The sequence below is a fragment of the Rhinopithecus bieti genome, unplaced genomic scaffold (assembly GCF_001698545.2).
Source record: "Rhinopithecus bieti isolate Rb0 unplaced genomic scaffold, ASM169854v2 scaffold_7648, whole genome shotgun sequence".
In the NCBI taxonomy this organism is placed as follows: Eukaryota; Metazoa; Chordata; class Mammalia; order Primates; family Cercopithecidae; genus Rhinopithecus; species Rhinopithecus bieti.
In genome coordinates, this window is record NW_016805609.1 from 74,044 (window position 1) to 91,817 (window position 17,774).

General features: G+C 40.4%; 1 protein-coding gene across 3 annotated transcripts in view; it reads left to right on the plus strand.

Moving 5' to 3' along the window:
* PIP5K1B (phosphatidylinositol-4-phosphate 5-kinase type 1 beta) overlaps positions 1–17,774 on the plus strand; it is a 210,870-nt gene that overhangs the window by 22,112 nt on the left and 170,984 nt on the right. The window contains exons 1-2 of one of the 3 annotated variants that reach the window (XM_017873044.1): positions 11,946–12,014; positions 15,195–15,373. The exons of 1 other annotated variant lie outside the window; for it this stretch is intronic. The gene's annotated coding sequence lies outside the window, so the exon portion shown is untranslated. Of the gene's footprint in view, positions 1–11,945; positions 12,015–15,194; positions 15,374–17,774 lie in introns of those variants that run through there. One more of the 3 variants, XM_017873045.1, reaches the window with a different exon arrangement.

Genomic DNA, 17,774 nt, shown 5'->3' on the forward strand with positions numbered 1-17,774 from the left:
AAAAAAAAAAAAAAAAAAAAAAAAAAATTAAATAAAAATGGCAAATTTTCTATTGCAGCTTTACCATCTCTCAGTGTCTGATTTAGTTTCAGGAAGCTATATTGGGTTTCAAGAACCCTTTTTCCTCATCTGTCTCTGCCTTTACACATTCAAACTGTTCTTCCTGGGACAATAGAGTTTTTCTGGGAAGAAGCAAGTGCCACCCTCTCTAAGGACAGAGAGTGCAGTAGGATGGGGTGAGGGTGTGTGGTTGAAGACAGCAAGATAAGGGAAGGTGTGAGTGGGCAGACAATATCTAAAACCCATTGCATGGGTTTTAAAGAAAATCATGAACCTAAGCTGCACAATCAGCACAGTCCCTCGCCCCAGGTTATTTCTTTATTTTTAACTTATTTATCAATTATTCTAATCTTGGAGACAAGTCAGTTCCCCCATTCCTGTCCCCAACCAAATGTTCTTTGGAATATTTGATTTGGATATAACTTTAAGATGACAAATTAGAGGGGTTTTAAAGTTGTAAATACAAAAGAGATTTAAAGCAGCAAAGTTTAATTTCAGAACAAAATCAAAGGATGGAGTCTTCTGAGATTCTGCTTTATAAAAAACAAAACAAGACCCTGTTTTCCAAGGAAGCATTCAATGTAATAAAACATCAAACGTTTCCATTTCCTTTGGAATTTGGGGTATGCCAACTCAAACTACATTGATGTTTATCTCCATACTTTTTATTCATTTTTTGGAGAGAATTTTGTTTTTAGCATATGGGATACTTACATACACACATACATATATATACACACACACATATATACATATATGTATATATATATAACTTATTTTTAAGTGTGCATTTTTGTTTTTTTTTTATTATGAGGGTCATGAATTGCTTCAGATGAGTTTATAGATGGGTGGGAAGAAACTACACTTTATGATAAAGCTCCTGATTTACCTGGTCAAAGGGAGGCTGTCTTACCAGAAGCCAGGTGGCCATGTCGAGCAGATGCAGCATGTCTTAGGCATCCCTTTGCGCTCAGAGTCCCTAGCGGGGACACACAGCGGCTGGTAAACAAGGCAGAGTCTGGTCAAATCTGGGGCACCAGGCCGAAGCTCTTTCCCCTCAGGCTTCCATTTCCATGAGAGATGAATTTAAACCCGCAGTCTACTCCTGGAATAGGAAATGTTATAGACATCCATGCCCTTCCTATTTATTGACCCAAATTCAGCCTCAGCAAGGTCACCTGGGCTAGAAAGCGTTCGGCACCCAGATGGCCTGGAACAGTATCTTTGTTTCCAGCTTCAGAATGCCTTTCTCCCTACATGTTCTCCCTCAGTAGATATATCTGGGCACTCATTTGTGTTAGGCAGGGATATAGCAGTGAACACAAGGAACTTGGCCCATGACCTCAGGAAACCAAGTTAAGTGGTCTGTGCATTTTGGCACTTTACTAAATTACCTTTAAAAATGGTTATCCCATCTTAGATGTCCCCCAGCTAATTAGGGGAGCCCTGTTTTCCGAGTCTTCACTAGCAGTAAGCACTGCTCCTTTAAAAATGTTTTAACAGCTAGATAGGTGAAAATGCCTTAATTTTCACTTTAATTTGCATTATTATTGTTAAGTTAGACTTTCCAGAGGATTTTTATTGATTTATGTGTATTATTATCTATGAATACCCTTTGCTGTCTGATTTGTAAGCACTAATATATTTAGGGCCTTGCATTTTTGTTGCAGATGCTTTTCCAGTCTTAAATTAGACTTTTACTTTTCCTTACTTTTTTTTTTTTGACCCAAGCTTCTGTATAGTCAAATTTGTTAATACTTCCCTTAAGGCTTTTATCTTTGCTCTTCTTTTGTAATTTTGTGCTAGTAATGCCTTGCTTTAATTTTAAATTTGTAATGCAAGACTTCCCATGGTATTCTTAATTTTCAAAATTTCCTAGTGATGTTTTACATTTTTTTCCCTCTGATTGAACTTTGGAATTATAAGGTCATTATCTCTAAAAAAAATTTCTATTGTGATTTTTGTTGAAATTATATTAAATTAATGAATTTAGAAAGAAGAAGTATCTTTAAACTTGTATTTTTCCTTCCAAGAATGAAATGTTGATATATTGTCTTTTATACTCCTCAGTAAACTTTTATTTTCTTCATAGATTTTGTACCTATATTTTAGCTGAATATATGTCTGTGTAACTTATATGGGGTTTGTTGTTAATGTTTTGAGTTTTTTTTTTTTTTTTTCTTGTGTGCATGGGAATTTTTTTCCATTACATTTTCTGACTGGGGATACATAAGATCTTGATTCATGTGAGTTTATTTTTTAAACTGACACCTTTTTTTTTTTAAACCAATCTACTAGGTTCATAACTGATTCTTGGGTATTCTAGGTAGCAATCATATAATGTATAAATTATCATTTTTCTCCTTCTAACCAATATTTTGTAATTGGCTTGTCTTATTAATATGATATTCAAAAACAGTATCAAAGAATTCTTGTGATAACAGCACAGCCTTGTCTTACTTGTGTTTTAAAAAAGAAATGGCTCTTGTACTGTTTCCCAAAGTGCATTCTTTGTGCACACAAGTTATTAATAGATACATAAATAAAAATCCCTTGGTCACGTACATTTGGGAAGTGTCACTCTAGTGCTTCCCTTAGTATACTGTTGTCTTTTAGCTTGAAAAATTATTTTCTGCATTAAGAAGGTTTCTTTCTGTCTCCAGTTTTACTGAAACTTTTTTAAAAATCATAATTGAGGCCGGGCGCGGTGGCTCAAGCCTGTAATCCCGGCACTTTGGGAGGCCGAGATGGGCGGATCATGAGGTCAGGAGATCGAGACCATCCTGGCTAATACGGTGAAACCCCGTCTCTACTAAAAAATACAAAAAACTAGCCGGGCGACGAGGCGGGCGCCTGTAGTCCCAGCTACTCGGGAGGCTGAGACAGGAGAANCCTTAGTATACTGTTGTCTTTTAGCTTGAAAATTATTTTCTGCATTAAGAAGGTTTCTTTCTGTCTCCAGTTTTACTGAAACTTTTTTAAAATCATAATTGAGGCCGGGCGCGGTGGCTCAAGCCTGTAATCCCGGCACTTTGGGAGGCCGAGATGGGCGGATCATGAGGTCAGGAGATCGAGACCATCCTGGCTAATACGGTGAAACCCCGTCTCTACTAAAAAATACAAAAAACTAGCCGGGCGACGAGGCGGGCGCCTGTAGTCCCAGCTACTCGGGAGGCTGAGACAGGAGAATGGCGTGAACCCGGGAGGCGGAGCTTGCAGTGAGCTGAGAGCCGGCCACTGCACTCCAGCCTGGGCAGCAGAGCAAGACTCCGTCTCAAAAAAAAAAAAAAAAAATCATAATTGAAGGGAGAGGAAGAAAGGGGAGCAGGGGTTGAAAAAAACTATTGAATACTGTGCTCAGTAACAGGGTGACAGGATTGACTGCACCCCAAACCTCAGCATCACACATTACACCTAGGTAACAAACCTGCTCTTGTATCCCCGAATCTAAAATAGAGGTTGAAATAATTTTTTTAATTAATTAACTAAAATATTTATTGAATATTCACTTTTTCATATAATTTAAGCTGACCACGGAAAGGCAATTATTGTAAACACGGTTAGCTTTTTGAGATACTCCAAGTACTAGCAAATAATAAAATCATGTTTCTCTTAAAATATTATTTAATTCAGATTTTATGTCAGTTTAGATGAATGGGATCTTTTTATTTCCTTGTAGTTTCGAGAATGTCTTTAAATTTCTTCCTATGAGTCTACTGATCACTTCCCCATGCCAGAGTAATATGTGGAAATTATCCTAAGAGTTAGTGCTTTTTGCAAGTTATTTTGGGGTGGGCAGTTTGTTGAAATCATTGAGAAATTTTGGTTTTGGCAGGGGGGAGAAAAGCTTGTGTTTCTTTTGCCTGAAAGTCTGTGCTTTTTCATCTCTGGTTTCCTTTTGTCGAGAATTTTATTATAATTTCATGTTATATTTGGGCCTGTGCTGCTTCATTTGCAAAACTTGGGGTGTGGTTGACTGCTAAATGCCGTTGAAGCCTCTTGGTTTCTTGGTGGTGGTGGTTTTGTTTGTTTTGATTCTGTGATCATCTCTTGCAGCAGTCGTTTTATGAAGGCCAGGCAGGATGCCTTGGAGAGGGGAAGGAGAAGAAGGTAAAGAGTAGGGAGAAGGCTACCTCTCTTTTTGAGAAAACCTGAGTTGGTTTCCCTTTGGTGCAAAGGCAATAATATCTTGCATATTTTCCCACCCTTCCTTAAACACCCTGTGGATTAGGAACTCAAATGACTCCATCGGTTTAGGAAGATTAATCCTCTGTGGGAAAAAGTAGAGATTTTCTCCCCCTTTTCTATGTTCTTGGCAAAATGAATACAACAGAAAATTATCAAAGTCTGTCATCAGAGTTTGAATTTAGGAAAATTAACTTGAATGTGCCTAAAGCATGACACCGTGCTTCCATCCCACCGGCCCTTCAAGCCTACGGGAGCCCTGATGTAACCAGAGCCTGAGATGGAGATGTGGTCTTGCAGAAAGAGGAAGAGTATTTCCTCTGTATTTCTGTTAGGTCCAACCACGGTCGTCTCCATTCCAGAGACGTCCTGTCAAGACTGTTTTCTACCCAGAAGTTCAAGTGTGTAGTCTTCCATGTTATAAACTCATCACCCATTCGTTTATTCAGCAAATGGTCCTCTAGGACCACATACTGAGACCACAGAGATGCAAGCCAGTCTCCTTCATTTCAACCCAGTGCCAGTTAGTGTCAACTCTTGGGGCTAGTGGGACAAAGAGTGAAAATGTTCGGGTGCCTCAATTGAACAGGACCTAAAAGTATTGAAAGTATTTCACTGCTGAGTGCGGTGACTCATGCCTATAATCCCAGCACTTTGGGAGACCAAGGTTGGGCGGATCACCTGAGGTCGGGAGTTTGAGACCAGCCTGACCAACATAGTGAAACCTCATCTCTACTAAAAATACAAAAATTAGCCAGACGTGGTGGTGCATGCCTGTAATCCCAGCTACTCAGGAGGCTGAGGCAGTTGACTCGCTTGAACCTGGGAGGCGGAGGTTGCGGTGAACCAAGATCGCACCATTGCACTCCAGCCTGGCCAACAAGAGTGAAACTCCATCTCAAAAAAAAAAAGAAAAGAAAAGAAAAAATATTTCACATTTGCTGTATGTATTAGTTTCTTATTGCTGCTACTGCAAATTACTGCACACTTAGGGACTTAAAACATTTGTTATGTTATAGTTCTGTAGAACAGACATTTAATATTCTTCTGGCTGGGCTAAAATCAAGGTGTCAGCATTGCTGTGTTCCTTATGGAGGCTCTAGGAGAGAAGCCTTTTCCTTAGGGGCCACTTACATTTCTTGGCTCATGGCCCCTTCCTCCACCTTTAAAGCCAACAATGGCAGATTGAATCCCTTTTACATTATGTCTCACTCACCTGCTCCTATGCCTCCTCTTTTTTTTAACTCTTAAGAACTCGTATTATTACATTAGGCCCACCTGGACAGTCCAGGACAATCTCCCTAACTCAAGGTCAGCTGATCATCAACCTTGATTGTATTTGCAACCTTGTAAGGTAACATGTTATATTTTGCCTTCTAAGGTTATGTATTTGCTGGCTCTAGAGATTAGGGTGTGGACATCTTTGGGAGACATTGTTCTGTCTGCCACCACATAATTTCACAGTGTCTACCTCTGTGCATCTGCAGCTCTTTGTTAGGTCTTTGTCGTTACTGTCAGTCTGTCTGGTACTCTCAGTAGATACCGACTGTGATCCTGAGGTGTAGACATCACTGTCTCGGGTCTGTATTTCCTTCTCCTCCTCTCTTTCCCTTTTCTACTTCAATCCCTCCATAAAATCAACGTGCTCAATAAATGTACCTTCAATACCTAAGTCTCCCTGTAATCAATGTACGTAAATGAGAAATCATTTTCTAGGATATAAGCATGAAGCTGGCTTCAGATGCAACACCTTGTGACTGAAAAGCAAATGTGACTCAGGTTACTACTGTTAACATGAAGCAATTCATGTTTGAACAGAATTTTCAAAATCAAATTTTGAACTCACTGCTGGAGACAATATGGCCCCCTTCATTTCCTGGATTATTATGCCTCTCCCACAGAACCATTTGCCATATTATTTCTTTGGTGTTTACAGAAGCAGATCATGTTTATGAAGCATGTCCAGAAGAAGGAAATGATATATGGAAAATCTCTACATGGGGTAGAGAGTCAAGTGATCCCTAGGTTAGAATCAAGAACTATAAATAGGCCAGTGACTTCATATGTACCATGGGACTGGTATTTTCCATCTTTCAGCCCACAGTTTGGATAAACTTAGATGGATTTTTTAATAGTTCTTTGAAAATGGAACATTAGCTATCCACAGATACTTAACTTTGGACAAAAAATAGGAATAAAAGTCATCATTTCTGATGACAGGACTAGACAGACCTTTTTACTTGAAAGTAATTGAATATTCCGTGTGTTTTTGCAGTTTTTTTGAATTGAGAATAGTGACCATCATTTGAGGTGGAAATGGCAGAAATGATTAATTTAGAAAGAAGAAGGATTGTGGGGTGGGTGGAAGTGGCATTTTCTGCATTGTATTCTTAGAAACTTAGACTGTTAGAGTTGGAAGTACTCTGATAAAACTGTTCTTTAACATATGAGAAAACAGAGGCCCAAATACCTTAAGTCCCTGGACCAAGAGTATGCTGAGTGCAGAAAGCCACACTGTAACTCATGTTCCAGGCCCTGGCCCTCAGCGTTTCTCAGCCCACTACGCTCATCTCCGGCACCTCTGATGGACTCACTGGGGTGACACCATCAAACCATGTGCCCCAAAGATGCCTTCATGTCGATTTCCACTTGAGCGTTTCTCATGCTTGGATGGCTAATATACTCCCTGCCTGGTTTACTCTTGAGAACCTGGCTTTCATCTGCTGTGGTACACAGTAGCCTTTGCATCAGTGTCTATGTGCACATGTGTCCATGGAGGCAGGGAGGGTGGATAGGCATGTTTGTACACACACTGCACCAGCAGCACTTTTAAGGACAGGGATCATGACAAAAGCAACAGCAAGTGCACTTTCTTTTCCAAATTACCCAAGGTTGTTTTTTAAAAATAGTAATGTCACTTCAAGTGTTTTGCACTTGGCTTGGTGAAACAAAATGTGAGTTAAAACTGTGGAATATTAAAGCATTATTCTTGACACATCTGCAGTATGAGACATTCCATTGATGTGGATAGCATATATGCAGACAACAAGCATTGATGCTGTACTTCCACCTACAGATAGAAGGGGAATGTATCTTGGTATGAGAGTTTTGCACTTAGACAAAGTCTTAGTTCTCAACCAGAGCTGATTTTGCTCACCACCCCTCCAGAGGGCATTTAGTAATGTCTGCAAGTATTTTGGGTTGTTACATCTGGAGGAAGTGGTGCTACAGGCACCATTTGTAAAGACCAGGGACGTTGCTGAACATCCTACAATGTACAGGACAGCTCCAAACAACAATGAAGTCTCGAATCCAAAATGTCAATAGTGCCAAAGTTGAGAAATCTTGGCCTACAGGAATTTGTGACTTATCTGATACTTGGCTTTGAAGGCTATGTAGAATGATTAATTTAGAAATAGCTTGACTTGTGGAATAAACATACCTGGTATAGTCCATGAACTGAAGTGAGCCAAGGTGGTCCTAGTATTGCTTCCGCACTTGCTCTCTGAGATCTCTGTTCTCAGGGACCAGAGTTAAAAACCAGCTTCCCTCTGCTCTTCACATCTGTGGGTACTGTGGTTGAGGATTTTTATGTATTGTTTTTGTTTGGGGTCCTGATATAGCTTAGATAACCAAACATAGAATTTTAAAAAATGATTGTGAATCTAGAGAACTAAGGAATGCCTTACCCTGATCCATTCTTGACACAAGCAGCCCCAGTCAGGGAACCCTATCCCAGGGGAGGAACTGGGCCTCAGCATGGTCAAGTCTTGGCAAACACCACTATGGCAGCAGTGTCTGAAAAAGGAGAAGGGTCCAAGGAGGGAGGAAATGGCTAGGAGGCTGCTAGAGCCTTCCCTCAGCGCTGTGTTCTACTCAGGGACCAATGTAGTCAAAATGATTTGTATTTCCTTCTTCCCTTTTAAATTTTCGAAAGAAAATTTCCATATTTTTGGGGGATTTTCCCCATTGCCAGGTGGTTACATTCCAAACCAATTATATCATGGGATACAGACACAAATATTTCCGATCATGCTTATTGTGTAGGGCTGATAGCAAGGTGATTCCCCTCCATGGCAACACATCATAACCACGCAAGCCCGTAAGTATCAGCAACAAGAAGTCTGGCGTCAGGACTACCCATGCCTTTGTCGGGCAGCTCCGACTGGTGGTGGTAGATGGAGGAGACTGAGGCCTCTTTGACTCACTTCAATTCAGAGAGTGAGCCACTCTACTCCTCTTGGGAAAACCTATTTCCTTACCCAACCAGACTGTAGAAAATTCCCCCCCAGCCATATACTGTGCCAGGTTTCTTTCACAAGCCAACCTGTTTCCAAGCAACCCTTCTTATAACCTTCTGGAGCCAAGTATCCGATGTTGGTGCTGGGAGAAAGATGAACGGATTCTGCACAGACACAGGCCCTACCAACATGGGCCTGGAAGAGGGGAAGCTGGAGTTGTGGCTCAGGAGACAGGCAGAGGTTGTTAAGAGAAAGCACAGAATATCGGAGGTGAAGATAAAATCAGTAGTCGGCCAGGCCTTTTGTGCAATGGACTCAAGAAATATGTAAGAGAAGAAAACATTTTTAGACAGGTAACTGATTACTTGTGTGCATCCTGAAAGTTGACTGCTGCAGGGCCTAAACAAGAGAGAGGCCTTACAGTAGGGGTTATGTGTCCATAGGCTCATGGAAGCTTGGCATTGAGATGATCTGTATTCATTCAATATCATCTACTCAGTCATTCAGCCAACACTGAGTTAAGCTCTGAGAAAGGCATTGTGGTTAGAGGGCAGAAAGGTTAGCGTTGTTGGAAAGAGTGTGGGGTCAGAGGTCTGGGCTGCAGAAACCCATCACAGTTTCCTCTAACCATGCCTGGGGAAGGGGGAAGGAAGCAGCCCTCTATTGAGCAATCAGCTATGCATCGGGCACTTCCACTTGTGTTGTAGCAGCAGGAGCCAACAGTGGTGCATTTGGGACTGGGCCACTGGAAGACTGGTTTGTGGGGATCCAGTCAAGGGGTTCTTGGAAACCTGCTGAGAACAGGCCCATCACCTGACAGCCCAGAAAGATGTCCAAGTCTGGTGGCCAGAACCAATGAGGGAGATCCAATGCGGGGGATCCCATGGGGGTGATTCAAAGGTGTTTGTTGGTAGCTCTGACACCAACTTTTATGACCTGGGCAACAACCAAAACAATTTAATAATGCTCTCTCAGTGTTCAAGAGAAAAGAACTAAAGAGAATTAAGCAGCAGCCTAGCCTCTACCCAGCTGGCACTTCTGGAAATTGCACATGGGTGAAGCAAGGCTGCTTCCTCCTGCTCCACTTGTGAGAAAAATGACTGCCTGTTCTCCTTTCTTGGTATTGGTCTCTAAGAGTTGTAATCCAGAGAAGGCAAAATGCAATTACTTTCTGTTGCGTTTTTAGAGCAGCAACTGTAAGTGGGAGGGGGAAAAAAAAAAGAAAAAACAGACCGAGAAAATGGTGGAATGAAATATGTTAAACCATACAAAATAAGTGGCTTCCAGTGACCATCTACACTGAAAAATAAATGAAGTCAGAAAGTCATATATCGTATAGAATTTTAGAGGAGGAAGAAATTTTGGCAATTCTCTAAGCCAGCTGCCTTTATTTTCTAGAGGAGGAAAGTGAGCCCCTGTGCTATAATGAAGCTGTCTCAGAGTCTCAAAGCCCCCTGGTGGCAGAAGGGGCCTGAAACTGATGTTGCTGCACGTTGATGATCCCAAACATCTGTCCATGTTTATAAATTAATATGGTGGGGTTTATGAAATCAGGACCATAGTCATTGTCTGTGAATACTTCTCTTTTTCTACCTTTGGTCAAAAAGCTGGTAGAAGAAGAGCTAGAAGCCTAGAGCCGGGGCCACGGAGCTGTGGGGGTTCTCTTTCATCCTATCTGCAGCTTGGGTAGCCAGCTGGGTTTTGGAGGACAGTGCCTCTCCTCTGAAGACCTTAGTTGCTTTCCTTGCAGAAGGCTGATCCTGGCCTCTAGAAATAGGAAACATAGTAATTTTAAAGGTTATGAAGAAGGGAAGATAGGGATCCAGAAGGCCAGGGAGGAAAAGCCAGTGAGTTTGGATCGTGGGAGCTGCAGGCAGGTGGGAGAAGCTGAGGGCCTAACATGGCTCTTCTATTTGTTTAAATGTACAGGGCTCAGAAATAGAGGATTTTGGAAACTCTATTCCACTGTTCTAAAAGAGAAAGTGTGTAGGGGGAAAATAGCATCTTGACTACAATGTAATCCTAGATCTTGAAACGTGAGGTTACATGGACAAAAAATGCTTAATCCAAATTTGAAAGTATGCACAATATTCAAAATTATCCCCCACCTTCAGTGCTTTACCCAGGTTATGGAGATTATTGAAAAACATGTAAATGAACTTTGTGTATATTAGTCTATGTACACATTCAGGAAGAGTTCCATTTAATAGTCTTTTTGTATAACATGATCTAGGACTTATCTTTCCTATCTACAGTCCTTCTGAATGTAAGTTTCCTCATCTGTGGAGGTAATAGATGGGTTATGGTGAGAAATAAAAGTTGCAAATAACTTAATCTTATACAAAATAAGCACTTAACACAATAAAATATATGTGTATTAAAATATCTCAATGGAAATCATTGCATTAGAGTCTTCAAAACTCAAAACCAGTCTTTTCTCCCCAGGAAACACCTACATTCTAAATTTTAAAGCCCCTTTAGGTAAATACTGGTATTAATGTTTCAGATTGTTTTGTTTAAAATTCCCTTGTCATTGTTCTTCTGTGGCTTTCCAGAAATATGGCCAGAACTACAAAGCACATGGTACTGTAAACAATTGCTATGCCAGTCATTTAAAATAACTCAATTATTAAAGGAGGGATGTCTTTACCCCCATTCTTTCAGAAAAGACAGCTTGGCCATAAGAATTTAGAGAGAAGCCATTTTCCTCATCCCTTCTTGACGTCATTCGTTAGTCCTTACATCTGCTGGTTATATTCTATAATAAGGAGTGTTTAGGGCTGGCATATGGAAAAGTGATTTGAGATTGGTAAACAAGTCACAGCAAGTGATGCCTCTCACTGTCAGTCTATAAAATCACTGCATTGTCAATTTGAAAGTGTTTTTGTTCTATGTATGATTCTGTCTTGTTTAGCAACAGTAACCCTGCCTCTTTCTTCCTTCTAAATCTCGGATCCCTGAGCTTTGCTTTTCTATTTCATAAATGTTATTTATTCCTCTAACATAGATAATTACATCTGTGATATCATACATATATGTATAATTCCCTATCGTCTACCCTTAGAGCTTATTATGAAAATTAAGAGGAGGAAGAATTAAACTGGGAGAGATTTGAAAGGAAAAGAAAAACTATTTTGATTTCTTCTAGGCCTGTTTCAGTATCATATATTATATTCCTCATTATGTCTTTTATATATCAAGAAGATTAGTTACAAAAAAGCTACATGACTAATACAAATTGAGGCACAAATGGGGGGGAAAATCCAGTGATCCGTACCCCAATAAGAAGCTTCATTTCTATTTTTTTCTCTTTGTTTGGGTAAATGGATAGCAATTAACTCCTGTCTTATAAAGTCAGAGATTTATCTCTTGAATTAACTGCAGAATAGTGACCAGTGGCTTGGCGAACACTATCAGAACACTGAGAGATACTGGTTTATTTCCCCTCCTTAGCTAAATACATTCTTCTTTTTAAAACTGAAGAGGTCAGTTGGTGGAATGAAAAGGAAAGGTTTGCAGTCTCTTGGGGTAAGTAGTAAAAAATAACAACCAGATCTTGTATGTCACTGATATTTCCAGAGTATATTAAGTTTCCGTGCTGGTTTCAGTGTTTTAAAGGGAGTTATAATCATCCCCTTTCATTCCCTAAATCAGCAACAACAGCAGTGGGGTGTGTGTGTGTGTGTGTGTGTGTGTGTGTGTGTGTGACTTCATATGAAGCAAGAGCTTGGTGGCTAGGGGTTAATATCCTCTCGAAGTAGGTGGGGATAGCATAAGGCCAGAAGGGATGGATGAGAGAGTGGAGGTTGCTGAGGGTTTCTTTGAGGGGAGGTTGGTTGGTTGTCCTAATCTTGTTTTACTTAAAGCTGGTAAACAGCCTAGATTCTAATTCCTGTTCTAAAGATTCCCAAGTGCCAATGTTATAGTGAAACCTTTCCACTTTGGCCCCATCTAGGACACCTTTTAAATTAGTGCCCATGTGTCTGTGCACCTGACTTGGCAGAGGGCTGTGATGTGCCCCTGGAGAATTCTGTAGTGCAGAGGTTTGACTTTGGCCCTGACCCATCTCCACACCTATGGGCAAAGAGTTAACCATGGATTTGCCAGTCAAAGGAGAATGCAAATTAAAAGAGTAGAAGCTGGGTTGGTATTGCTTGGAAACAGGCCCATGTAGTCAAGAAACAAGCAGTTGGAATAGCTACATAGTTTAGCTGGGCCTGTGCTAAACTGAAATACAAAACTATAAAGCTACTATTTCTGTAATTCTATGTTGGGTTATGACATCAGGTATGATGGTTATGAGCATGGACTCAGGGTTAACAGGTCTAGGTTCAAGGGCCAGCTTTGCCACCTCCTCACTGTGTAGCCTTGGATAAGCTGATTTGTCCTTCTGGGCCAGTTTCATCTTATGTAAATCAAGAGTAAGTAATTTTGTACAAGGCTTGGACTACAGTAAGCACTCAGGAAAGGCCAGCTAGCTAATAGAATGGTGAAAAGAGCCATGAACATATTCCATTCATTCCCCATCAAAAGAAGAGTGAGTGGAGTTATGGCAAGAAAGGCACTACTGTAATGTGAAAAGATTCCACCTAAAGATACCTGATCATTTCTTACTTCAAGGAAGCCCATCTTACAGGTCCTTTCTGGCCCTACAGTGTATGACTTTAAATACATAGGTAGGCAGGCACAATTGCAGTTTCTCCGTATCTCTCTGTCTAGGTGTGTTTCTCAACCCCCACTTCACCCACAAGCTGCTGTTACACATTCCTCCAAGAATCCAGCATCCCAATGAGCCAATTAGGGAACACACTCCTTATTTGTTATTGCAAAAGTGTATATTTAATGATATATATGGGTGTAAATTCTTCTAAAGGACTATTTTAAATTTTAAATGAAAAAGGCTAGAGAAGTGTAAAATTTTATTATAAAAAGGAAAAAGAAGAACCTTATTTGGTGGGTTAGAGCTATTTGGTAGAACAGCTATAGTCTCTGCCCTGTGAGAGCATACAATTTTAATAAGAGAAGTCATGGAAATTTTATTGTTTTAGAGCTTCCATGGGGGCTGTTTTACAAATGCAGTTTAACTTCAATTGCTATAAAATAATTGAACATGACTATTAGTGTATAACCATAAAAAATGAAAATTATAAAGTTAAGAGCAAATCATACAATTAATACACAAAAAGAGAATCTATCTCACTAGTGATCAGGAAAATGGGGACTAAAACAACAAGACTGGCAAAAGTTAACAATATTGATGATACTGGTGTTGGTAGGAGTATGAGGACAGAATCATTCTTACCGAGCACTCTGTGGGTGGGTATATAAATTGATGAAATCTGTAGAAGACATCTTGGCAGTACCTACCAAAAGTGTAACTGTGCATATTTTTTAACTCAGCAGTTCTTCTAGGAATCAAAGCTGCAGAAATATTCAAGAAATAAGTGTATAGGAATATATGAACAAGGATATTCATCACCACATTATTTTCTATTAAAGAGACAGAACAAGAACCCTAGTGTCTATCAATAAGAGAGTAGTTAAAACAATTGTGATACATACAAGCTATGAAAATCTATGTAACCATTTAAAAAATGAGATCTTTATAGATTGAAGGATAGTATTTGAAAAAAAAAAAGCAAACTGAAACAAAGCACGAATAGTCTCATTTTAATTTTATTTTTATTTCTGAGATAGGGTCTCCCTCTGTCATCCAGGCTGAAGTGCAGTGGTGCAATCTCAGCTCACTGCAACCTCCACCTCCCAGACTGAAGTGATCCTCCTGCCTCAACCTCCCCAGGCACGAGCCACCTTACCCAGCTAATTTTTGCATTTTTTGTAAAGACAGGGTTTCACCACATTGCCCAGGCTGGTCTTGAACTCCTGAGCTCAAGCAATCCACCCACCTCGGCCTCCCAAAGTGCTGGGGTTACAGGCCTGAGCCACCATGCCCAGCCTCACTTTTATTTGTAATGCTTGTATACATGCATGTATTTTTCAGTGTGTAGAGAAAAACGCCCCAAACACGAAACGGTTGACAATAGTTAACCATGAAGAGTAAGCATGAGAAGGGCACATTGGTGTTTCACTTTCTATAGTTGAGGGTTTTTTTTTGACTTTTTCTCAATGAGCGTGGGCTACAATTTACTTTTCTAAATTGAGCAATGGTATCTTTATGGATATTTATCTTTCAGTCTGATATATTTTGAACCTATATTGTTTTCAGGTAAAGAGCATTTGGTTATAGGTCCATAGGGTATATGCACTTGGAATATAAGTAAAAACAAGAACCAGAATGACGGTGGCTTAAACTAAGTTGAAGTTTATTTCTCACATGCGTGAAGTGCAGAGGTCATTTACTTGCTTCTGCAGGGTATTTAGGGGCCTAGGTTTCCATCTTGTTTTTCTACCATTCTCAACCTATAGCTAACAGAAGTGATTAGAGAAGCCTGCTTCATCTCTGTCCATCACATCTGTACACAGCAGACCCCTTCCTGGTGAGGGTGTGACCTGGAAGTTGGACACATCATTTCCTGTCCCATCTCAATAGCCAGAAAATAGTAATGTGATGATACCTACCTAAAAGAGAGCCAGGCAAAATACCCAGTTGAAATCTCTGTTACTATGTCACAAGATTTCTGAACCTCAGCACTATTGACATTTGAGCTAGATAATTGTTTGTTGACGGGGCTGTTCTGTGCATTGTAGGATGTTTAGCACATCCCTGGCCTCTGTCCAATCAATGCCAGGAGCACTGCCCAGGTGTGACAACCAAAATTGTCTCCAGACACAGCCAGATGTCCCCAAGGGCAAAGTCAAGCCTCACGAAGAACAACTGCTAAGTAAGAAGAGAGAATAGATGCTGGAGACAACCAGTAACATCCGCCGTAAGCATTGTGTTATTTTCCCCAAAACAGTGCTTAGCACTGAACTAATATTTCATCTTTCCAATAGCAAGTCCTCTACCAGGAAATCGAACATCCTAAGTTTGTGTGAAATTTTATTTTGGTTGATTCTAGGATGAAAAGTCAATCCTGTCTTATTTTAATCTGTTGAATCTAAATCGATACTTATATCAAATAAATAACAATTTTTATTTGAGTACACAGACAAATGAAATATTCTTCCCTAGTATGTAAGAATAGTATTAAGGATATTATACTGTGTTACATTTATAATGAACATCTCAGTTTAAAGGGTAATATTTCTGGAAGACTAATATAACAGCAAATATATACAGCAAATATAACAGCTCTATCTTAAATCAAGAATTTCATCTGCAGTTGATGGCATGTCTCTTTTTAGGGCAATTAAGTGTGCATAATTTGATGTTGCTGTATTATGAATACTTTAAGAGTACAGTATTTTTCTGTTAATGAAGAGTGTTTACTTAACATGCTCTTCCTTTCCAGTGAGGGAACATGCTTCACTGCCAATCAAATTAAGGTAGAGATCATTTCAAAGAAACCATGAAACACTTTTTCTTTATTCTGCCTTTCCTATTAAATGTTGAGAAGCAAAGCTTCTATCAAACAGACAGATACACTATGATCTTGTTAAAAGGCTGCTTGATAAAAAGGGAAAATTAAATATAAAGTGGATCTGTGTTGGTCTCCTTCCAAGGTTGTTTAGTGCCTAGTGTGTTAGAATAACCTTGTTATAAGGCAATTTCACCACATGGAGTGTTCGTGCAAGCCTAGGGAAGGCCATCATTTAGTGGAACTCCAGTGTTCTTATTTTTGAAAATGCAGATGCTGCAGAAATTACATCAGAAATGTAGTTGCCAATCATGGAAATAACGGAATACTCCAAAAGTCACGTATTAAATGATTCGTACTGGGAGAAGGGAGTAACCATTTTTAGCTGCTGTAATGAACAGAGGCTGTTTGAAGGGACGATTGGTAAAGCTGGACCTGGAAGAGTGGGTAGGATACTGAAAAGAAAATGGAAAAGGACAGCATGGAAAGCCCAGAGATCAGTGGATGCAGAGACCAGAAATCGCAAGGCAAGTTTAAGTGGGACAGGTTGGCTAAAGTGGTGGATTTGTGTAGAGGCAAGAGGATCTCTGGCTTGTGGCCAAAACAGTAACTGGTCCACCAGAGTTTGTGCCCCCTCTTCCAAAGCACAGCTGGGTCTGGAAAGCAGCTGCAGAGCCAGCCCTCCTTGCATCTGAGCCAGGACATATGGCTCATCCTTGCTAGTGTACTATGAATGAGTCATTGTGTGGAGGACCTGGGCAGTAAATGGATGGCACACTTAAATCAGATAATTTGAAAGGAATTTAAGAAAGACTCTGTTTATGAGAACACATGGACACAGGGAGGGGAACATCACACACCAGGGCCTGTCAGCAGGTGAGGGGCAAAGGGAGGGAGAGCATTAGGACAAATACCAAATGCATGCAGGACTTAAAACCTAGATGACAGGTTGATAGATGTAGCAAACTACCATGGCACATGTATACCTATGTAACAAACCTGCATGTTCTGTGCATGTATCCTAGAACTTAGAGTAAAATTTAAAAAAAAAGAAAAGAAAAGAAAAAGAGAGACTCTGTTTGCAAAGATGTGGGAGAAATGCAGGGAAACCATAAGGAGTAGTTCGGTGTCTTGAGGCAAAATGCACCTTGTTTCCCGCCTCTCCCCACCACCCCGCAAGCCATGAAGAGGTAAGAGAAGAGTACTATTTCTGAGGTAAGAGAAGAGTACTATTTCTAGATCCCAGAGTAGGAATCATCTGGAAAGATCCACAGAGAAGAGCTATAACCTTCAGAAGGATACAACCAGACCGAGTCAAACCCTCAAAGAGGGAGGGATGGAAGTAAACACCTTGACCTCACTCTCAAACCTCCCTGCAGTCTTCTGCCATGGTGTCCCATTGGCCAAACCCAACTAGAAGGCAGAGGGCAAGGGAGCCCTTTGATGTAGCCTTACTGATGGTAACCCAGGGCACAGAGCAGGGTGAAGGAAGGTTGAGGGACAGGCCTGGGGTAGATATCCTGCACTGTCACTTCCTGGCATAGGTAGGAAGAAGTGGATTTTCCTTCTCTCACCTCTCCTATCAGCCAGCTGGACTGGGGGGATTTTACGATCCTAGGGGCTACTAGAGCCACAGGATGCAGGAGCCAGGCTCTCTGAATCATGTGACCAAGGCAAGTGGATCATCATTCAGAGACACTCACTGTGGACTATGCCTTGTCAAAAAATAAACTTCTCTTGAATCAAGACATTGAATTTTAAGGGTTTTTTTTTTAATAGGACTTGGCATTTGAGAATTGATTTATTACAG